This window comes from Crocodylus siamensis, chromosome 2 (assembly GCF_052110815.1).
Source record: "Crocodylus siamensis isolate JL-2025a chromosome 2, ASM5211081v1, whole genome shotgun sequence".
Lineage (NCBI taxonomy): Eukaryota > Metazoa > Chordata > Crocodylia > Crocodylidae > Crocodylus > Crocodylus siamensis.
The window spans coordinates 274,340,670-274,365,145 of NC_143396.1; the positions used below are offsets into that span (position 1 = coordinate 274,340,670).

At 42.4% G+C, this 24,476-nt stretch overlaps 1 long non-coding RNA gene across 1 annotated transcript in view; it reads right to left on the reverse strand.

Annotated features, from left to right (window-relative positions):
* The window catches only part of LOC149872211 (uncharacterized), a 237,282-nt gene extending 221,554 nt beyond the window's left edge, over positions 1-15,728 (reverse strand). The window contains exon 1 of the long non-coding RNA XR_016440596.1: positions 15,645-15,728. This is a non-coding gene — a long non-coding RNA (uncharacterized LOC149872211). The remainder of the gene's footprint in view (positions 1-15,644) is intronic.
* Between the last annotated feature and the right edge of the window lie 8,748 nt (positions 15,729-24,476).

Below are 24,476 nucleotides of genomic sequence, written 5' to 3' on the forward strand. Positions count from 1 at the left end.
TAAAAAGCCCTCTTTAAAGGGCTGGATTTTTCCCAGTTGACTTTAATGAAGGCTGAAACCAACTCCATGCTTTAGAAAAAGGAGAAAAAAAACATAAAACAAGGTATGTTAGATGCATAACACAACCTTAGAACCACAGGACTGGAAAGGACCCCTAGCTTACCCCTCTGTACAGTGGCAAGATTGATTTAATTATTCTATAACTGTTCCTGTAGATGGGTGTCTAGCTTTGAATAACTCCAGTGACAGAGATTGCACAACAGCCTTTGGCAGCCTGTACAATCATCTAGCAGTTCTTCTACAGTTTTGCCTAATATTTAACCTAAAATTTCCCTCTGGCTTAAGCCAATTACAATTTTTCTCCCATCCTCATTGACTAATGAGAATGATTTATTCTTGTCCTCTTTATAACATTCCTTTACGTTTCCTGTTATCATGTCCCCACACATTCTTCTTTCCTTTAGGCTAAAGGTGCCAAGTTATCTTAACCTTTCCTCTTCAATCCTATTTGCCAAACTTCATGCCATCTTTCTTGCACTCCTGTATGCTCTTCAATTTGTCCATGTTTTTTTCATACAGAACTGAATGCAGTTACTCCAGTTAAGCTTTAACCAGTGCCAAGCAGAGCGCAATAATTATTTCAGTAACCTTACTGACCTCATCTCATAACAAAGGCAAAATGCAGCATGTAATTAAAATTTCAAAAAATAACTATTTTTAAAAGCTAATTGCCTTAACAATCAGAACATTCTACTGCTCAGAGAACACACACTAAGGAATTTAGAGGTTATTGTTCATGCTAAGCATCTTTTTCAATTATATTCTGTATATTGTATTCTGGACAATATACAGTTTTACTCCTATTAGGAACGTGCTGTACTTTATCTCCTGTACTGCCTCCTGCTCTTTTTGCTTTACCAGCATTTAACTCCTGACTGCCCTGCAGCCTTATCTATACTAGGGACATTTGCTAAAAAATTCCCACAGTTGCCAACGTTTGTTCAGCTTAACTGGTGTTATTAATGTTGAGAGTCTTGGTGTAGACTGCTGCCACTGGTGTTTCTAACTCTGTATATCTACAGTTTTTAACATTACTAATATTGCAGAGGTGAACTAATGATGATATTTTTTAGAAAAATTCTCTTGTGTAGGCAGAATTGTTTCCTTTTATCCATGCCACCACGCATGCAGAATAACATCTTAATTAATATCTCCCAAGAACTCTCCATCAAAGAACTTCTGAAAACTCACCTTTTCTACAAAGCATTACAGCTGTGCATCTCTATAATATTCATTCTATGTTCAGCAACATGATACTGTCCCCTGAAACCCCATTGTAGTGTATTACATCACTTCTGTCTTAAATTATAATCTCTTAAAGAATGCAGTCTCTTCTGTTCTTTGACACATCTGCCTTATCGTAAAAGACTGCTAATGATAATGTATAAATAACAATTTTCTGAAAGCTGGAGATCCCAGAAAAAGGATATATGAATTTCCTCAGTTTGCTACAATAAAATAAATAAGGATGAATCAACAAGAGTAGTGAAATGCCAGACTATAAACCTGTTTGCCTTGATGCAAACATTTTTATTAAGTTGTTTTTGCAATATACTGCTAAGCAATCTGTTATTATAACAGGTTTATTATTATTATTATTAGTTGCTATTTTCAGTAGTATAACTAGGGGCACTTCATTTCTTCTTAATGACCAAATTTGGAAACTTACCCTTGAATAATTTAGGAGGGGTGCCAAAATCACCCCCAGCCCTGTGAAGTCTGTGCCTCAGCAACAAAACCTGCCCCACTGCTGCTCCATGTCGCTGCTCTTGTAGCAGCACCCGGGTGCATGGATGTTGTGCTGCTGCCGTAAAGACAACAGCAAAGGCAGAGAGACCATGCTGAGGTTGCAATGCTTGTGGTGGCAGCAGCCGCAGAAGCAGCCACTGGGGACTGTTTCTGAGTCCCTGATGTAGGTAAGACTCCTGAGCCCCGACCCTCATGAGCTCTCAGCATCCCACCTTTCTAGTGCTCAGTGGCGTCTCCCCACCCCCTACGAGTCTCCTGCCAAGTTTCCTCAGGGAACAAACCCTGCTTGTTGTATCTCTGGGGCTTTTACTGTTTCAAGGGGCTCTTGATTAAACTAAAATTATTTTCCTGGAAAACCCAACAGTGAATGAGAAGACTGTCAGGATAATTAGCTAGAAAAATAAGTTTCCAGCTATCCTGCTATCCTCTAAAGTATTCGGTATGATTCTGCTCTCAATTATGTGCAAACAAGCCCTTTCCATACTATAGGATTCTATATTTACAAATGAGATCAGAATTTGGCTTCATGGAGCAACACATCATAACATACCAGCAATCACTCTATAAACAGCAACAGAAGGAAAAAAAGAAATGAGTACATTATTATTTAGCAAGCATCTCTCTGCCAACATTTCACAAGGTAATATAGCCATTCTTTTTTATATACATAGTATTCAAATCTATGCTAAGCCATTCTGATACAGGCAGGGTGAGGTGAGGCTTCAATACAATCTCAGCATAGAGTCAAGACAGCTGTGAAGGAATGAACGAAATCAAGCAGTAACAGTGACTGTGAGTTAGTGGCTTGCAACCAAGAATCAATTGGTGGCCAGGAAAACAAGTTTGCCAGAGCCAGTGTGCTTGCATGGTTCCTTGGTTGCAGGGCATTTACCCCCCTCTTTATTTATTACAATGTGCTGGATAGAGCAGACATTTAACTCAATATTTATTCTTTCACCTACCTTGAAATAAGACTTGCAGCATTTTTATACACAATTTGCAAAGTTGTCTAGTGGATTTTGGAAGGGCTTCTCTATGCTCTGCGGAAATGCTGTTTTGTAACCTCTTATACAACAATAGTCCTCTGTAAACCACAACAGGGTTCAATATGCTGGCCCATAAAAATATTACTCGACCCTCATTGTTGAGACATGGAAGTGCAAATCTGTAGTGGATTTCTCTTCTACTTCTATGCATGAGCTCTTTCTGCACTAGCAATATGTGCTGTAATAAAGACCCAATCTAAAGCTCGTTGAACTCGAGGGGTCTTGTCACTGAGCTTTAAATTGGGCTCTTAAAATGCAGATATGAAAGATATGGATAGGAAATCTTGGCACCATTAATACAAATGAGGGATTTTACTGACTTCTCTGGGACCAGAATTTCACCCTATAGGCATCTGAAGCCAACTAAAATAAAAGCATAAGCTGGAAAGGCACTTCGGAACATCTGTCTTCCCAGGGAGTTATCTGCCTACAGGCTTTCAGTGTAGGTGGGGAACAGTTAATCAGGTGTCCCTACTCAACCCTGAACAGTTTGATGAGGAAATACAGGAGCCAGCATACCTCCTTGCAGCAGAAAAGATAGCCCTTCTGTGGTCCTATATTTAAAATAAATATTCTATTACAACCATAATTCACCCAAAAGTTAATAAACATGGGGGGTTTATCATATTTATTTGTACATCGAAAAAAATAAAGCAAACATTTCTACTGACTAGAAAATACAAAACATCTTATTCCCTGAAATATTAGTTTTGTGTTCTATGACTACACAATGTCCACAATGCCCTTGCGGCATGAGAGAGATATTTCTTACGCAAAGACTGGGTCATTCTCTCTACCACGTGCTCTTACGCTGCACGTCATAGGTTCCAAGCATGAAACACAACATACAGGGCTAACCTTACTGTCAGCAGGTGTAACAGCTGGCCAATATTCTTCCATGACCTGAAGACACAAGATTGTGACCCGAGAATTAAGAGCTGTATTAAGAAGCCTGACTAACTCTCTAAAGAGGAGACAAAAATAGAAAGGGACTAGCTGAGCCGCTGGCTTGGTATGCCTCAGGTGCACCTGAACCTGGAGGAGCCTGTTCAGAAAACAAGGGCAAGTAATTCAGTACTTAATGAAAAACTGATGTGCAGGGTTTGGGGTGGATTGTGAATGCAAGTCAGCCTTTTCAAACACAGGTATCCAAAAAAGTCCTATTGACTCCGAGAGAACTGAGCGGACAGTCTCCACTTCAGTAAAGATATTTCTTAAAATACCCCCCAAACAAAACATTTCATTTTGTATCAGCCTTGAAAGAGGCAACACCTTTGGCATCAGGCTGTGGGGTAGAAAAGTTTAAAAGATATGTGTATTCCTTAACATTTACTTTTTGACACAGAATTGCTTTCTCTGCAGAAAGTCTTTCTCCTAAGATGTCCAGCCAGGTACACACGACAGAATGACTTTCACTTTGTCTGCCATCCTCTGGGGCTGCTCTCACAGATACTGCTGCCTGAAAAAAAAATCCTGACTGAAGAGAAACAGACAGAAATGAGAGAAGCCAAAATGCAAAACAAGCATTTCAAACATACATAATGGGTGGGATAAAGGATGTCTAGCTTCAGGGGGCTGATTTGAAAAAAAAGATACACAGGTCAGCAGAGAAAAAACTTAAAAGATAAGGAGTGGCAGGCACATTGGGAGGTAAAGGGACCGGAGGGTGAGGAGGCCTGTGGGCAAGGTGAGGTAAGGTGGGAATCTGAGCACTATAAATACATGTGTATAAAAATTGGAAATAAAATACTTCTACTCTGCACTAGAATTGTTCAAAAAGCAGAATAGCCATCCTGCAGGAAATTCTGAAATGCTGATGTTTGTTGTTATCATGAAACAGAATGAAACATCAAAATAGCATCATTTTTTGTGGAACTCAAAAGTTCAGAAACACTTTGAGTTGGAACCACTGAAACACAAAGCATTGATACTTTCAGTAGCAACAAAACAGATCATTTTGAAACGTCAATTCAAAACAAAACAAATAAACTATGTTTCCCATTAAAACATAGGTAAGTTTGGTAAATTGACATTTGCCCCAAAAATAATCAATTTCAACAAAACCCCATGTTTTATCAGAAGAAATATTTGATAGAAAAGTTTTATCAGCTCCTCTCTGTCCTAGATGGCTAGCACTTCTTCCATATGAAAAAAACTGCTTGTCTAGCTAGTAGGAGAATAGAGAAAGAAACACAGAGCCTTGTGATTTAGTACCTTTGGCATTATAACTCTCTATGGTGATGAGAGCATTTTAAACAATTGTGTGCGTGTCTGATGAGATACAAAGAGAGAGCGAGAGATCTCAAATCACTTTATGAACATTAATATATGAATCTTTCTGATACCAAATAGAGGGAAGCATTTTTGTCCCTGGATGCACACATTTTGTCCCAAGGTTTTACTGGAAGACTGTGTATAAGACCATATATCTGTATCTGCAGCTCCATTGACATAAACTATTGAAGCATGTATGTCCAGCTCCCTTGGATGCTCTTGGAAGGACCACTTATACTAGAGGTTAACTGTAACAGGGTCCCACTACAGGGGTGGCCATGATGCCCCTGGAGCCCCCACAGCCCTTATCAATTTTGCTGTCTCTGGGCAATCTCCCCTTCCTCTCTCCTGCCACGCCTTGATGTATTTATGTTTTAGAAAAAGGGAAGCTACACCAGGGCTCCCCAAACCTGGTCTCACAATCATGAATGCACATGTCCATGCTCATCATCTGAAGGGCCAGTTACATGGACTCCACCCTCCCCAATACCCACACCCATGCCTTGCAGATGTTATATATACTAATCAAATCATAACTGCCACTACAGGCTCCTGGCTTTATTCATCTTTATACCAGTCTCTCTCTGGGCTTTAGGCACTCTGGCCCCCTCAATCACTGACTGTGACCCTTCTGGCCTTTGGTCCTTCTTCTTAGAGCCTGGCCCCATTTCTAAGCCAGTTGAGACCTATGGGCTCTCCACCCATACCAGTCTCCAGTCTGTGGCCCTTCTTGGCCTTCAGCCCTTCCTGAGTCCTGACCCTACTCCTAGGCCAATGAGACCTATGGGCACTCTGGCCCCACCTGCTCCCTGGGCCCTCCAGCTCTCTGTTCTCTTTATAGGCCTCATAGCCTCTGCTCTCTCTCTCAGCCCTCTGGCCCTCTGTTCTCTTGCTGAGCTATCTAGCTCTCTGGCCCCTTTCTCTGAGACAGCTGGGTCCTCCCTACCTCCCCTTAGCTCCTTTCATAAACAACCAGATGTTCTCCCGCCCCCGAGGCTGTAGGTTGGTTGTTTCACCAGCCCTACAGCTGAACTCTCAGCCCTAAGGCTGCCTACAGGGAACTCTTCAATAATCTAAGTCACAGAAAGGAAGCTTATGAAAAGTGGAAACTTGGATAAATAAATAGGGAGGAGTATAAAAATATTGCTCAGGCATACAGACATGAAGTCAGGAAAGCCAAAGCACAATTGGAGTTGCAGCTAGCAACAGACAGGAAGGGTAACAAGAAGGGTTCCTACAAGTATATTGGTAGCAAGAGGAGAATCAGGGAAAGTGTGGGTCCCTTGCTGAATGGGGGAGGCAACCTTGTGACAGAGGATGCAGAAAAGGCTGAAGTGTTCAATGCCTTTTTCACCTCCATCCTCACAGGCAAAGTCAGTTCCCAGACTTCTGCACCAGACATCACAGTTTGGGGAGCAGGTGAGCAGCCAACAGTGGCGAAAGAACGGGTTAGGGACTATTTAGAAAATCTGGACATATACAAGTCCATAGAGCCGGATGGGATACACCGAAGGGTGCTGAAGGAGTTGGCTGATAAGATTGAAGAACCATTCGCCATCATCTCTGCAAACTCATGGCAATCAGGAGAGATCCTGGGTGATTGGAAAAGGGCAAACATTGTCCCCTTATTTAAGAAAGGGGGAAAAAAGAGGATCTAAGGAACTACAGACCAGTCAGCCTCACCTCAGTCCCTAGAAAAATCATGGAGCAGATCCTCAAGGAATCCATTTCTAAGCACTTGGAGGAGAAGGTGATCAGGAACAGCCAGCATGGATTCACCAGAGGCAAGTCATGTCTGACCAATTTGATTGCCTTCTATGATGAGATGACTGGCTCTGTGGATGCAGGGAGACTAGTGGATGTGGTATATCTTGATTTTAGCAAGGCTTTTGATTCTGTCTCCCACAACATTCTCACAGGCAAGCTAAGGAAGTATGGGCTGGATGAATGGTCTGTAAGGTGGGTAGAAAACTGGCTGAAGCATCAGACTGAGAGAGTAGTAATCAATGGCTTGACGTCGAGTTGGCAGCCATTATCAAGTGCAGTGCCCCAGGGGTCAGTCCTGGAGCCAGTTTTGTTCAATGTCTTCATCAGTGACCTGGAAGATGGCAGAGAGTGCACCCTCAGCAAGTTTGCAGATGACACCAAGCTGGGAGAGTACTAAATACACTGGAAGGTAGGGCTAGGATTCAGAGTGACCTTGAAAAACTGGAAGACTGGGGCAAAAGAAATCTCATGAGGTTCAACAAGGACAAGTGTAAAGTCTTGCACTTAGGACAGAACAATCCCATGGGGGCTGACTGGCTGGGCAGCAGCTCTGCAGAAAAGGATCTGGGATTGACAGTGGACAATAAGCTGAATATGAGCCAGCAGTGTGCCCTTGCTGCAAGGAAGCCTAATAGCATACTGGGTTACGTTGGTAAAAGCGTTGCCAGCAAGTCAAGGGACGTGATTATTCCCCTCTATTCATCACTGGTGAGGCCACGTCTGGAGCACTGTGTTCAGTTTTGAGCCCCCCACTACAGAAAGGATATGGACAAATTGGAGAGAGTAACAAAAATGCTGAGGGGGCTGGGGAACATGACTTATGAGGAAACTGGAATTATTTAGTCTAGAGAAGAGGAGACTGAGAGGGGATTTAATAGCAGCTTTCAACTACCTGAAAGGGGGTTCAAAAGAGGTTGGAGCTAAACTATTCTCAGTGGTGGCAGATAACAGAACAAGGAGCAATGGTCTCAAGCTGCAGCAAGGGAAGTTTAGGTTAGATATTAGGAAAAATTTTCTCACTAGGAGGGTAGTAAAACACTGGAACAAGTTACCCAGAGAGGTGAGGGAAACTCCATCCTTGGAAGTTTTTAAGACCTGGCTAGACAAAGATTTTGCTGGGATGATCTAGTTGGGGCTGGTCCTGCTTTGAGCAGGGGGTTGGACTAGATGACCCCCTGAAGTCCCTCCAGCCCTAATTTTCTATGATCCAATGATTCGATGATTCTATACCCCCAGACATACCTGGTGTGAGACACAGTCACTCTCTCAGGAGCTCCTTCCCTGTCAGCTACCTAGATAAGACTGACTACCTACCCCAGGCCCTGGGCTTATATATATACCTCAAGCCCAGCCCTCTTCCAGTCCGGTTTCTTCCCTAATTACTGCCTGAGCTATTTTTAAAGCCATCTCTCCTCTTACAGTGACAGGTGTGCTAAGCATCCTGGCACATTAACTTTGGGAAACTATACATTGGCTGAATGCCTTATATTATTAGCGGATAGGGGAAAATTAATCAAGCCTTCCCACAAAGAGAATTCAATCTAGCAATGGGCCCAAGCTGAAGAGTTCAGAGGTCTGATCTCCCTCTCACTTCAACTGTGAGAAATGAAGAGTAACTCTTAAAGCGTATGGTGTTACCCTCATATAAACTTTCACGTGGATAATAAGAATATAGTAATAGTGTTTAAAAAACCTAAGTGCTTTGCAAAGCACTTTCAGCCTCAGGGCATGCACCCCACTCCAACTCCTGAAAGTCAGGAGAAGACTTTCCTGGCTAATGCCCAGTGTTGTGAGGGACGTTGGGCAGTCTAGCCACATTGGGCTGTTGCAGCAACTGCTTTCCATTCAGACTAAATGAAGTAATATTTTATATACTCTTTTGTGTAGTAGCTGCTCAAACAATGGAAAACCACATCTCACTGAAACTGGAAATGACTGGGTTGAGCTTTCAAAGAGCTCCGATAGCAGATACAGGGGCAGATCTCACCAATCCCTCGCCCTTGTATGTGAGATACAGCAGAAACACCAGAAAGCTGACAGAAAAGTAGCAAAGAGCTAGAAGGACAGGTAGAACAAGCACTGGTGATATGGTCTTGAAGAAAAGTCAAGGCAGAGAGCTGTATGAAAGCAGCTTGGAGCTGTGAGCAAAGATTTGATGTTTGATTCTTCCTAAGTTTAGGGAATCAGGGCTTTATGTCCATTGTGAAGGACTGCCTCAAAGAAATATTAACTTCTCTTACCAGAGACAACCCTCAAACCCCAAACACTAGCTAACTGCTCAGCTCAAAAGTGGTAACAATATGGAAAAGAACATAGAGAGGTATCACAGATTTTTATTTAAAATCAAATGCTTTGAAAAGACCTTGTGTCTTTCACTACAAGGAATTATAAGGGCATTTTACTATGTTATTTTTAAAGATCCTCTAAAGTGAGAATACTGAATTAAATGGACTCCTGGTCTGACCCAGTACAGAAGATCTTTTGTAAGTCTGCTGTCATAGAAGAATCTGGCCCCAAATGTAGTGCCTGGTATAGATTCTGGATACTTGAAAATATGAGGAATGCTTGGCTCAGCTTATTTATAAGACCATAAAAGACCATTTCCCATTTCATATCCAGGTTTATATTTCTGGACATCTCCAAATTTAGGGTACACACTAATCTGGACCCAAAGTTAGTTTGTTCCACTTTTGATGCATTATTGTCTATTACTGTTAATGGGCCCAGTAGTGTCACTAGGGGTGAGTGAGCAAGAATCCCAAACACCACCAGCACTACTAGCTTAGCTACTGCCACTGCCCCAGCCATCACCGGCAGCCAGCATTCAAAAACTGCTTATTACACCCCAGCGTGGGATGGAGATAGATTAGATCTTCAAAATGTTCTAATTAGCAGAAGTGTACAGGGACACAGCTCTTAAGAGAAAGGATGTCGATGCACGGATCGTATTCAAAGAACATGAAACCATATCTGCTCATCTTGAAATGTTCTTCTATTGCCATACTACCTGCAAGGATTAGATTGTAATAACAAAGTAGAGGCTTGTAGAATGCCTTGATTTTAAACATTTGTGATTTTTAAATGCCAAAATTGTAATTTCCAGAGAAATTAAGGCTACCAGCCAAGACATGCAAAATAAAGGGGATTTAAAACATTCTGTTTTAATTAACTGTAGAAAAACTATGAGCTAGAGAAAAATATTGCAAAGGGGTCCTATTTGATTCACTCTTAATGCATTATGTAATTATTGTAATAAATTATGTTGCGGTTTGATGGTGACCATAGGATAGGGAGATTGGAACAATATTTGCTCATGGAGAACCTAAACAGATTAAGGTTGTTTAAAATTTTAAATTTTCAGAAGTAAAACATCTCTAGGTGAATTGCAGGGGAAAGTACTTACCCAGCCACTATATGTTTAATTAAAAAAAAATCTATTGCAAGGCCAGTTAATGATTTTAAGAAATACTAAGGTCAAACCTGCCACCAGGCAACTTGAGAGCTGGATCCATGGGACAATAGTAGCTGCAACAGAGCCAGTGGCAGGAGCAGCAGCTGCAAAAGCAGCAGGGCAGCAGGGAGGGAGGGCGTCCAGCAGCAGCTGTGGTGGGCCAGTGGCAGAGGCAGTGGGGCAAGTAGCCACAGGCCAAGAAGCAGTGGCGGCAGAGGAAGCCTAAACATATCAACTCATATGGCAACTCTAGGCTGCCTAACCTGCACATCTTACTATCTCTGTGCCCACAAAAACAGACATCTCTTTTGTCTATGACGAAACTTGCATTTGCAAAATCTGCCCAGCCAGATGAGGAGGTCACCTGGAGGCAAACTTCAACCCAACATGTCAGCATTCCATTGCAGAAAGCCTTCCCAAAGGAAGGAAAGCAAACTTAGCTCCTGGCTGCATGACAAACTCCTAGCCGAAAGAATAAATTATACTGAACCCCCACACAATCAAACACCCAATCACAGCATCTGGAAATTATTCTATCACCATTTTACTGCTCCAGCAGAGGCCATGCAAACCCCTTGAAAGCACTGGCTCCCTTAATAAGCTATTATTTCAAGCATTGTAGCACTAGAAATTGTGTGGAGCTGGCAATTATGCAATAGGAGTGAAATATGGAGAATGTCACTTTGAAATCATTTATTTATTTCATTTCCTTTTCAAGCCCAATACAAAGCAGATGGAGCAGAGAAGGCCGGGATGCCTTCAGAGTTCCCCAGACCTCTACCAATGCTTTCCTCCCCAAAAATGAACCTAAGGGTTACCAAGCACCTGTAGGTCTAAGTATCTTCAAAGATGAGTAGTTGATTAGTTAATTCAGTTGGGGTTCTGGCCCTTTGTGTAAGTTGCCACACTATACACTTTATATTGTGCACAAGATGTCAAACCTACCACCATCAAAATCTATGAGTCACAAAGCCAAAGTCTTGTTCCATAATCTTCCTGGTGTTGGACTCCACGCTTTATGAATTATGCAGATAATTTGGAAAGTGTCCAAGGGAGAGAAATACGAATGGAGGCTTGGAAAATATGACGTATGAGGAAAGGTTGAAGGAATTAGGTTTGTTTAGTCTAATAAAACAAGACTGGGGAAGGGGATCATGATAAGTCTTCCAGCATGAAAAGGACAGGGTGATCAGTTGTTCACCATGCCTCCCTAGCATAAGACAAAAAGATATCAGATCAGTTTGGAGCAAAGAAATTTACGATAGCTATTGGGAAAATCTTTCCAATTATAAAGGCAGCCAGGCACAAAAACAGGCTACCTACGGAGTAATAGCTTTCTCACCCTATATGTCTGTAATACATTTGGCCATTTGTACATGCCACAAAACTGGCCTTTAAAGCGGCTTAATGCCCTTTTGCTCTGCTTTAATGGTGCAGCTGTTTGCACATGTCAGCAGCATAATGCGCTTTAATGGCGGGCTGTTTGCACATGTCGGTGGCGTAATGCACATTAAATGACTTTGGGACACAGCAAAGTAAAACATCTCCAAGGTGGTTTAGTTTGCCACAAAGCGAAGCATCAGGCCCTGTGCCTCTCAGGGGCTGTGCAGGCAGCCCATGCAGGCAGCCTGGCAGCAGCCTGTGCAGGCAGGATCCACTAACAGGAAGAAGAAAAAAAGCAGCAAGCCTGATCTTTTTTTGTTTTTTTTTTCTCCTCAGGGTCTGCCTGCCTGCCTGCCTGAGCAGTGCGGAGGCCCAGTGCTTGCCTCCACAGCTGTGGTGCCCTCTGGGACTGCTTGGGCTGGGTGCCATTTGGGGCATGCTGCTGCTCTGCAGAGGGAAGCATCAGCCCTCTCCTGCAGCTCAGGGACTGCTTGGCCCACCGGTAGTTTGCCTTCCCCATTCCACCACCCAAGAGGCAGGTAAGGGTTGGGCCCGACCCTTGTGTACATACCATGGGGGTTTACTTCACCCTAAATTGAAGTGGTGTTTTTAAAGACCCACCACTTCAATTTAGGGAGAATTAAACCAAAGTAAACCCCCATGGCATGTACAAATGCCCTATGATAGGAATTCATGTTACAGATCATGCTTACTGTTTCTTATGAAGAAGGAAAGCAGGGAAGCTGTGTAGAATAAGACATGGATGTAACTATCTGTCCATTCAGCAGCATGGTCTAATGCTGGACAAAACACTAGACTGGGACTCTTCCCTTGTAACGTGATTTGAGGTCAACTGATTAAAAGAGCTACATCAAAGCTGAGTACCAGTAACGGGAGGAAGAGCTTGAAGGAAAAGCAGCCGAGCAAATTATTAATGTTAAGAAAAAATAAGAAAACCTGCTTTCTTAAGCATAGTTAACAAGAATATTTCCACTTAAGAATGTTGTAAGAGTGCTTTATAAGAATGTTTATTAACAGACGCAGATGGGAATTTATGGACGACACCACATGGATTATTTAAATTAAGAGTTGGCACAGAACTTGACAATCATATATAAACAATCCTGAATTGTTAGCTAAAAGAATAATGGAACCTAACAGGATTTTCCTGTCTCTAATTGCTTTGAGCCCAGTAAACGCTGGTAAAAAGTTATGAATGTAAGGAAGGTAGCTGTGGGAATATAAAATGCTCATGTGCACTGAAAGATAAGCCCTGAAGGTGTGACTGTGCTTGAATAATGCCTCTAGTTATGCCCTGCAGAGCACTGTTTAGGTTAGCTGTGACTATCCCAGTGGCAGCTTTTGCCTGTACAACCATCCAAATCAGGAATGTGCAGTTTTCATTCCCAAACATCTCATTGCATTTGTGTGTTAATGCTCCTTCTGATTCCCACTCAGGAATCTCGTTGGCATTTTTCAGGGTCTCTCTCTCGCTCTCTCTCTCTCTCTCTCTCTCTCTCTCTCTCTCTCTCACACACACACACACCAGGTTTTCGGGGATGTCACTCAGGTGTCAGGACTTCCACAGCCTAACACATTGTCTTTATACCGAAGACAAACTTCCATCACCCCTGCAACACACTCTTTGGGAATCACTGGGATAGACACACAATGAAAAGAAAGTCCTTGCTCCAAAGAGCTGATAATCTAGGTCTTGACAAGATGCAATGGGAGACACAAGGGAGTGAGAGTAACTTAATAGGGCAAAAGTTAGCGTGCAAAAGCCAAGAACTCTCAGCTCCCCTGTTTACCTGCTTTTCCAAGTAACTAAAACTGATAGGACTATTGTTTTGTCATAGAAAATGTTTTATGAAAAATCCCTGATACAAAATGTGAAGAGTCAGAAACAGAGTAAAGAAAATGTCCCAAATGTGATATTAGTGGAGATGTCAAATAACCTTCTTCTTCTATTTCTGGTGCAAATGACAAGAGCAAGGCATGCATTGTAATGCAAAGGTGGAGACCATACATGTGGCTTTCAGAACTAATCTATGAAAATTCAACCCATTTCTCTAAATTTAAAAATAGTTACAGATTATATAACATAGAAAAGCTGGACATGAATAAAGATAATAGATAGAAAAACTCTACAGCTCTTCAATTATCAATTAAGTTTGCTTAGCAAGATCATTATATTGGTACATCTTGTTGTACGAATCCAAAAAGCCAAGAGAAATGTTTCTCTAAAACAAAACAGTATGAAATCAACAACTCACATGGCAAAGTCTACCTTCCTCCAGGCATTATGCCAACAATTTTAAAATAGTACCAGCTACAGGTACTGTTCATAGTAGCACCCACAGGGCATATCCACATGAGCATGTACATGTGCTTTGTGGCACCTCAAAGGCTTTTGAGACGCCACAAAACACACCCTGCACATGTGATTTGATTTTTTGCACTGAATGTTTGCAATGCAAAGCCAAATTTAGGTACCAGGAAATTCCAGTCGCAAAATAAAGCGTACCAAAAACAGCAGCACAGCGCACCTCCCAAAACTGAAGTCTGGCCAACCACAGCCATACTTCAGCTGTTGGCCAGGCTCTGTGCACCCAGATCACCACCACTACAGCCCTGGGAGGCCCCCAGAACCCCAGGTAAGGCTGCTGGGGCCAGTCCGGGTACTGGCCCGCCTCCCCTGCCCCACCAGGTGTGCCCCCTGGAGACAACTAGCAGCAGTATAAATATGTGCCACTGCTATTTGTCCCTGGGGAAACGCATGTGCATGCTCATCTGGATGCACCCACAATGTGCTAGGTGCTTTCTGGACAACACTTTTGCCAAGGAGTCTTCTACAATTTTTAATTCAACTTGCAAGAAAAATTACATTCTCACGTTGTGCAAGTTATTCACTGTGTGTGGACTTAAAAATTCAGTATGTGCACTAATAAATGAAGCTAGTTTTTTTTAAAAATCACATTATAATATCTGGTCAACTACTTCAACCTTCAGTTATTCTCTGGACAATGTGACTTGTAATACTAAAAAGTATGTTTTGACTTTGAATGCATGCACTGAGGTATTCTGAGTTTGTGCTAACTTTTTTTTTACCACAACATGTGGACAATAAAAACACTGTCCACCCCCAGAGAATAAAATGTAATATTTTAAAGCTTTGAGAGTTAGAGAATAACATTTCAGGAACTTTGCCTCCAATAATCCACTCTACTTCAGTGATATTTTATAGTATAAAAAGAAAACTGTTTTCTCCCTTATGACTGTGTTTACTATGTTTTAAAAGGAACCGTAATAACTGCCACAATTTATCATTATAATTAAAAGCAATGAAAAAGCTGGCAAAACTGCTCATGTGACTTGGTTACGTCTAACTAAACTTTTGCAACACAAAGCAAACAGCACAGTACCAAATCCTGCAGCTTTTATTTAGCCCCTAGCAGGCAAAACACCACTTTGCAGTAAGGATTTGAAAGACAGTTCTGATCTTTAACATCAGAATAATCCAGCAGTATAACCAGTCACAGACATTTCCTTCACCAAAATCACGTGAATAATGGTTCTTTTATCTGCATAATGCCCAAACTAATGTTGCAAAAATCATTACAAATTTCTAGGCTACTTAAATCCTTGATCCTTCCACTGAATTCAGTGAGGTCTCACAAGGGATCAAATCTGACCCTTAGTGAGCAGAACTCAGGCCCACTACATTACCCCCATAGTAGTCCTTGCAGAACCGTTAGTCAGTTTGACCAGTAACACATCAAATACAGAATCTTTACATACACGTTTACTCACTAGATGGTAAGCACTCTGATGAAGCTATCCTCAATTATTATTCAGAGGCCCATACAGAGCAGTCCCACTGCAGACATAGGCAAGGTGGTAAGTAGCCTTACCTGGGGTCCTGGGGGCCTCCCAGAGCCATAGCGGTGGTGATCTGGGTGCATGGAGCTTGACTGGCAGCCAGAGCGTGGCTGTGGCCAGCCAGGCTCCAGTTTCAGGTGGTGCACTCTGCTGCTATGTGCGCTGTGCTGCTTTTTTTGGCACACTTTATTTTGATTCTTGGTATCTAAATTTGGCTCTGCACTGCAAATATGCAGTGCAGAGAACCTATCAAGGGCACCTCTGTGCCATTAAAACCGTTTTGAAGTATTGTACACTAGGAAAGAGCCGTATCTCCAGAATAGGAGCAATGCATTCATCTATATACTTTCACAGGCACTATGGGAATTATGTGCTATATGAGCACTATATTGCAGCCATTCCAGAGCTATGTACTATGGCAAGTGACTTGGGAGGTACCATGAGCTAGTGGTTATAACAGTGGACTGGGAGTCAGTAGGTCTTGTTCCCGCTTCTAACTTGCTCTGTGATTTTGAGAAATTACATATGACAGAATTTATAAACTGGCATGCCTAATCTGATCTTCCTGTGACTCAGTTTCCATATCAGTAAGGAAGAAATTACAATACCTACTATGGTAAACCATTTTGGGAGCCTCAAATAGAGACTGATCACTGCTAAGCATTAGCAGCTGTAGTCAGTCAACACTTTTTTTTTTATCATTTGTTAATATGTGCCCAAAGTTTGTTTGATGAGAATATGTTATACACCTGTATATAAATGCATGCCCATCTAGAGTCTAGAACTTGGTAAGCTCAGTGAATGTGAAAAACAAAAATGAACTAATGATGACTAAGTTACTCTGACCAGAATCTGTATGGCAAATGTATTCATGGACACCTCCCTGCATATTTTATATAAACATTTTTTTTTCTAATTTGGCACCCAAGAGTCAGCTCTGGCTTCCAAATGAAAAACAGCAGAGGATCAGGGTGAAATCTGCCAGCGTCTTCCAAGTATCTGGAGGTAGTGCACATGATGAAGGGCTGAAAAATGAGTGGAAGCAGCCTCCCATTTTATAAACTTCAGACTAAGGAAAATAAATCATACAGGCAACTCAACAATGTTTTCTTTGTTCCTGAATAGGTCCAATTGGTAAAATGGATCTCATGGAAGGAACAGAGCAAGAAACAGATCCAGTTGGAGCAGGAGGGCTTACTCCACAGGTTCCTCTGACTGAACAAGTTCCTAAGTTCATATGAGCCTCAAAAAACAGGAATCCCAAGGGTGGATTCTACTGCCACATACTTTAAGCTGTATCAATGTCAAACGAATTCAGATTTGTCTGGGATCAAATGAGGCCCAGAATGCAGACAGACTCTCTTTATACAAGCAACAATTGCTCAGGTTGAAGGCAGGCAGCTGGAGCCTGGAAGTGATTCAGGAAGGCCATCTTGTTAACTGATTCCCAATACCAAATATTATGCAATCTTCAGCACACAGAAGAAAAAAGAAACCATAAAGAATGCAGCCAGTTGGCCATTATAAATTAGGCACAGTTGAGCAAATCTTTCAACAAGAGGGGATGCACAGAGGGAGGCTTCATTTCTCTGATCCCAAAAAGACTGGGTGGAAACATGTTACTTGTGACTTCTTTACACAAACCGATTATGAAACCCAGTTCAAATGAATATGACTGCTCTTTCTGTAGATGTCGTGACAAATGTTTATCTTCACTCTGCCACCTCATGCCAGCCACAGAACTTTCCTCATTTTGTATCCTGTAGAGCTACAGCCAATACAAATCCTTCCTTAGAGATCATCAGGAATGCCAAGAGTGTTCATGAAGGCCCGTCTTCTTCCCAGTTTACACTACAAACATTTGCCAAGAGAGCTCCACTTCTGGAGGCAAAAGTTTGTGTGCGTCTCCACCCAAAGGCTCGTCATCTACAGCAGCAGGATTCCCCCTTTTGCTGGCAGAGCTATTCCACCTCTGCCATGTTGTTTAAGGCTCCTGCAGCTGCCTGGCAGTCTGCTGAAAGCTTCCATGCCTTCACCTGGCTGCCATGGTTAATTAGGCAGCTGGTCCCTTTCCAGCATGCCTTTTGTGCAGTGGCATAGCTGCTGAGTAGCACAGCCATCAGGGCTAGGGAAAGACATACAAAAAGACTGTACCTGAATGGATTCAGTCTTTGCCTAAAGACTGTACCTGAATGGATTCAATCTAACCTGGCTAGGCTGAATCAGTTTGTAACCACACAGCCATCCCAGAAATGCAGGCACGTGCCTGTAGTGGCTCAGGCTAGAAGCCAGGGGATGCTAGAGGAGCCTTCCCTCCCTTCCACAGTACTGAGCTGAGGGGAAAGTGTGGCCAGGCTCTGGCAGGATGCTCTGATTAGGGAGAGGTTCCCCCCTCACCCCTTCTGACCAGCCCAGCAGGGAACTGATAACAGCATTTATCACCCCCAAATCAGTGTTTATCACCCCATTAAGAAAACAACAGAGGAACATTACCAGCTACCTGTTGATTCTGCCTTTGTCTCATCTGCCACAACATGGACCGTAGCCAGCGTGTGGTCTGTTAGCTAATGCTGAGAGGTGTCTGTGTAAGTCAGAGGGGACAGGGGAATAATCCCTGCTTAGCAGGGAGTGGGGAGAAGGGAGGGAAATCAGGAGGAAGCCAGGCAGATGCCTCCAGTCTCTGCCAGAGCTCCAGCCAGAGAGCAGAGGGAGGGGCCAGCCCTGCTGTGGAGTAGAGAGCCTCACCCAGCCCAGAGAGCATGGCAGGATGCTAAGGGAGTCTGGTTTAACTAAAACCAGCAAGGGGTTGGGGACAGACATCGTATAAACCAGTTTGACTCATATCAGTTAAGTCTGATACTTCCCCTTCCTCCAACCCTAACACTGCATTTTCTATAACCTAGTTGCATTCCCCTCCACACCCCGATCCCTCTTATGTTAGTCCCTTGCTCGGGCACTCTATATTTCCCTTGTGGCTTTGTCATCTTTTTGGCTCATGATCCTTAACATCTACTTCATTCAACCAGGTATATCTCAAACCATTTTCAGCCATTTTCGAACAGGTTTATGTGTACGGAACATCTGTTCTGTTATGGGTTTAAACCAGTTTCTGATCACTTAACCCAGTTTATATGTAATGTCTGTCCCTACCCCAGAGGCACACAGATGTGCAAGCCCTCTGGCAGCTTATGCTAGCAGCTCCTGTCTGCCTCCAGAAAGTCTGGCAGCAGAGCTGGTAAGTACAGACAAGACTTTCAATTGCTTGGTTTCTGTATCTGCTCATCTCTTCTAGATAAGTTGAAACAACATTTCACTCTGAGGCATAAGAACAGAGCTTGTTTCAAAAGGAATAGCAGGGGACTCATTAGGCCCAACCATGGCAACTTTTATCTGACAGCAGGCAGGGTAAATGTTGCACCTTTATAGTCTAAATCAGAGATGCATAGCATAAGCTTCCATAAGCAGAGGGGTTACTTCATCAAAGGCTGTAAAGGACCGCCTCTGATGAAATAAACTTAACTAAATCTCTGATTTAGTTAATCTATAAAGGTGCAAATCTACCCTGTGGTCTGCCTGACTTCAGACTGACATGTCTAACTACCTCTCTCATCCTTTACCTGAGTCATTCACCTTTCCGTCCCAAGCATGTGCAGGGTTACTCAATCAAATTTAAAACACCCAACTTCTAAAAACAGAATCTTTACCTTTGGTTCCCCTAAGCAAGGAAATCTAGTGAGCATCAAAATACTAACGCCTGTAACTAAACAAACAAAATACATCAGAGCAAAGACGCTGCAAACAGGAGGGAGTTTCAGCCACCATCCTATCTGTCTGTGTAGGTGGAAGTTGCTAGAGCAAATCCTGAAGGGGTAGCTGGTGCGTGACAGCTCCAGAAGCCTCCAGTATCTCCATAGATACAAACAAGCCAACCACACAGGATGCCTCAGAAAGCAAGTAGCCAGGTAAGAACAGTTCCCCATAACAGCCCTTTATGCTAGCAACTGTGTGCTAATTAGCCATTAGGATGTGGGAACCTGCTCCAAAGCATTATGGAATCAGAGAACAAATTCCCATTGTCTTCCGTGGGATTTGTACCAGAAAACTGGACTGGAAACTGTAAATGCATCCTTTTGATTTGCAAACTAGATGACTTGATATAGCGTGTGTGCCATAACAGCTCACAGAGAGTGTTTAAATCATGTCAGGCACAGCTGTGGTTTTAATTTGGTTCAATAATAGAAAAATTAGGAAAACCCCACGTGTTGTTCTACTTCCCTTTGCATCAGTGTCCAATATTAATGCAAAGGGCCTTTCCTAGTGTGGGGTGAAAACAAATCTTTCTGGTGTAGGGAAACAAAGTTTCTGCCATTGCAAGCTAAATTAATCTAAACTATTCTTTGCAGAAGGAAAGCAGCTTCTGTTATTATAAATGTAAACGGAGTGATTTCAAGCATGGATAGCCCAGACAGACAGTAGTAAGGACAGGTCACTGAGGGCTCTGACTCACACACCGCGCGGCCCCGCGCGGCCCTTGGAACTTGACTTGCTTTGACAGTCAGTAATGACCTAATTTCTCTTCTGAATGGTATATAATCAAATTCAGTCCTACAGCCTCATTTCCAGTCATCTTTATTCATTGTTATTTTTATTCCAAGTATTCCTTGGCATGGTTTAAGAGCTACTGAAGTGTTTAATAGCTGCTTAAAAGTAACAACATGCACTATTTACAGTAGATTTAAGCTAGAGAGCCTAGACGGGTCATTATCTTTACAAGAAATGTGTGTGGAGGAAAAGGATACACAAGAAACAAGGCATCAATCAAAATATTACATGATTCATGAACTTTTAATAAGGTGAAAGCAAAGTGGGCTTAGCGAGTTAGATTTACAATGAAGCAATTACAATGTTTAAAAGATGAGGCTGGCATTAATGACAGCTGCTTTTTTCAGAGGTTCAGCACCTCTGAAAAAATCAAGCCTCTTGATTTAAGTATCTAGATTTGGCAGAGTAGCAGCCAAGCATTTTGGCACCCAGTGCAGGTCGTGTGTAGAGATTCCCCTCCACACTATTATATAGCATTACTTCCATTTGATTTGGCACCTTGTATGCAAAAGACCCCATGACAGTGCACTGCTGGCACTGCCTTTGCTATGATACTAACATTTAGATACATAACTACAGGTTCCCACATCTGAACATTTTGGCCATAGTTGCAGTGATGATGCTGGTAATGAACAGGATGATGTACATGAATTTGTATTCAGACAGTAGTAAAGGAAATAGGAAGAACTGTTTCTGTTCTAGGGTCTAGTCTGAAACGCCACAGAAGTCAATGGAAATCTTTCCATTGGCTTCAATGGGCAATGGATCAAATCCTTGTTAGCTTTCCTTTTGTAGATTCATTACTTCCTCTCCTCTCTATTGCTCAATTTGCTTTCCCCTGATGTTTCAACTTTTTTCCAAATATTGCTAATAAATCTGTATAAAGTTTGGCCTCCAGCTGAGCCTTTATTCCAGAGCACACTGTTGTATTGTATTGTTTTGGAAACTTCATAAAAATGAATTGTGTGGTAATAGCACAATCGTCGATATATGTAGGTTGCAGCATACCCCTTGTGGGTCATTGTGGCAAATAACATCTCATTTCCAGGAAAGTTTCAAAATTTTCATTTTCAAAGAATTAACATTAATTATCACAGTCCAGATGATTTGTTTCATTTCTCCATATCTTCACCCTTTTGTCCCCATCCAGTGGAGCAGGTAGGAGCCCTAAATGATTGGATTTTATAGCAAGAACTAATTCATAACTATTATGCTCATGTATTTGTCTGGAAGTCATGCCCTTCTGCATTGCAGAGTTGTAGTGGAGCTGCCCTTTGACCAGTACTCCAGACCAACAGCTTCCAATAACAACCAGGGTTGCTGTCACTCTGGTGGGGATTTAGCCAACAGACCTACGTAGCTATGAAGACACTAGCCACGTCTATCTAGAGATGGTTGGGAATTTTCCAGTTAAATGGTTTTTCAGTACAAAATCTGTTTTGTGGAAGCCAAACTGTTTTGCAGATACCTACCAGGTTTTTTATAAACATTTAATCAGGAAGTGATTTGCCAGGTTAAAATTACTGGTCAAAATGCATGAGAGAGGCTGAGAGTGGTCACCCATTCCAGAACAGCCAATAGCCCAGTGAAGAGGGATACAGAAAAGCAAACCAGAGATATAGAAAAGCAAACTTCTGCCTCATTTGGGCCAGAGGCTTGAACTTCACTCTCTTGTATCCCACAAAAGCAGCCTATATCAATTAGTAGGGTATTCTGGAGTAGGTCTCATTCAATCTCTCCTGTAGTCATTGTTCCACTGTGTTTAAATAACTAGAGAATTGTCAGAATAGAAGCTTAAATCTCACTCCCACACTTGCCAAATGAGTGCCCTGATCATTAGGCTATAGAGTCACCTTTCCCAGCTCAGTGACTATTTAACTATTTATATACCAAGTGGAACAGCTCCAAAAAACAGCTCATGGAAGTTGGGAATGGTCCCAAATGACTGGAAGAGGGCCAACATGGGCCATCTTCAAAAAAGGGAAGAGGGATGACCCTGCAAACTACAGACCAGTTGGTCTGACTTTGGTCCTGGGTAAAATTTTTGAAAAATTTATTAAGGGGGACATCAATTACAAGCTAGTAACCAATGGGGTGGTAAGAAGCAACTGGTATGGCTTTGTCGAGGGGAGATCATGCCTGACAAACCTGGTGTCCTTCTACAACCGGGTAACTAAACATCTGGATGAGGGACATGAGGTTGATGTCATTTACTTAAACTTCAGTAAAGCCTTTGGTTCTTTTTACCACAGGATTCTCTCAACCAAACTGGAGGGTACTGGGCTGGACCAGTCTACAGTGAGGTGGGTGGACAACTGACTTAGAGACCAATCCTAGAACATTGTAATCGATGGGATGGCCTCATCCTAGAAGGCTGCCTCCAGTGGTGTCCCCCAGGGATCAGTGCTTGGACCCGTGCTCTTTAACATATTTATTAATGAACTGGATAAGGGGGTGGAAAGCTCAATGATTACATTCGTGGGTAAATGCAAGCACATCAGAGGACAGGGTAAAGACCGAGCACAACCTTGACTGACTGGATTTATGGCCTGAATGGAATCAGATGAGGTTTAACAGGGAGAAGCGCAGAGTTCTTCATCTGCGTAAGAAGAGCCTTCACCACAACTACACAATGGGTGGTGGCCTACTTGCTGGCGCAGCTTCTGAATGGGACCTGGGGGTTATGATAGACTGGAAGGTGAACATGAGCCAACAGTGCAATGAGGTTGCCAGAATGGCAAACAGAACTCTGGTGTGCATCAGCCGATGTGTGGTCAACAGATCCAGGGAGGAGCTCCTCCCTCTCTGTTTGGCATTGGTAAGGCCACAGCTGGAGTACTATGTCCTGTTCTGGGCACTGCATTTCAAGAAGGATGTGGGCAAGTTTGAGAGGGTACAAAGAAGGGCCATATTATTAGGGGCCTGGAGCACAGGCCCTATAAGGAGAGATTCTGGGAACTGGGTCTGTTCAGTTGGGAGAAGAGAAGGCTGAGAGGTGACTTGATAGCCGCCTATAAGTACATCAGGGGTGACCATCAAGATCTACGGGAACAACTCTTCAGGAAGGCACCTCAAGGGAGGACAAGGAGCAATGGGCATAAGCTAATAGAAGGTAAATTCAGGCTGTGCTTAAGAAGAAGCTTTTTCTCTGAAAGGGTCACCAGAATCTGGAACACATTCCCAGCAGAGGTGGTGCAGTCACCATCCTTGGAGATGTTCAGGATAAGACTGGACAAGCACCTTGTTGAGCTTGTCTGAGCCCAATAACTTCCTGCCCATGGCAGGGGACTGGACTTGATGATCTTGCAGGTCCCTTCCAGCCCTATGATTCTATGATTAAAAGAAGAAACTGAAATTTCCAAACCCCCACCCCCAACCCGCTAGGGTTCCAGTAGTTTGGGTGAGGGCATTCACTTGGGGCATGAATAATTTATGTTCCAGTCCCTGCCCTGAATAAGGCAGAGGAACTTTAATAATTGTATCCAAGGTGAAAACTTTCCAAAGGTCCTGTTTTCAGCCCAATTGAGAATATGAACATCTTTGAAAGGGTAAAAGTTTTCAAGGAATGGGAACCTCTCAAAATCTCAAATAAACCCTCTGCATTAGGAAGGATGGATACACATCTCATTTTTTAATATTTAATTTTCATAAATATTGAGTTAAATTCTGTTGAGAGTTAACCCAGGGAAGCACACAAATATGTAGAAACTTTCTGAAGACCTACCACTTCAAAAGAAGCTGGTTTAGAAGCCATGACCCTACTTTTTGCAATAAGTTATGTATCATGAGCTTACGTAATTGGCAGCAGATAACATATCACACTTCCTGCTCTATGTCCTTGGTTCTACAACAGTGTAAATTGAAATATTTGCTGACTGCAAAAATGACGGAGCCTAACAACTAAAAGTGTTTTCATTTGCAGAGTGATGTTTGTACCAAATCATTTCCTGTTATACTGTGTTAAAATATCAGTTTCTGAATAGTACTAATTTCAATGAACTAGGAATACCAGAGAGAAAGATAAAAATATACTTTCCTCATTAAAATGTCATCACAAAGCATTTGTTGGAAAGCACCAATTTTTTACCTTGTTCTTCCTCCATTATTCATCAATTGATTTACCTGCTGCATAGATTATGGATTCTCTGGAATAGGAACTACCTTTTTTATTTGTTCAATGTGTAATGTAATAAGGACCAGAACTAAAATTCAAACTGGTTCCTTCATTGCCTCTACTAAGCACTGCAACACTTAAATATTCC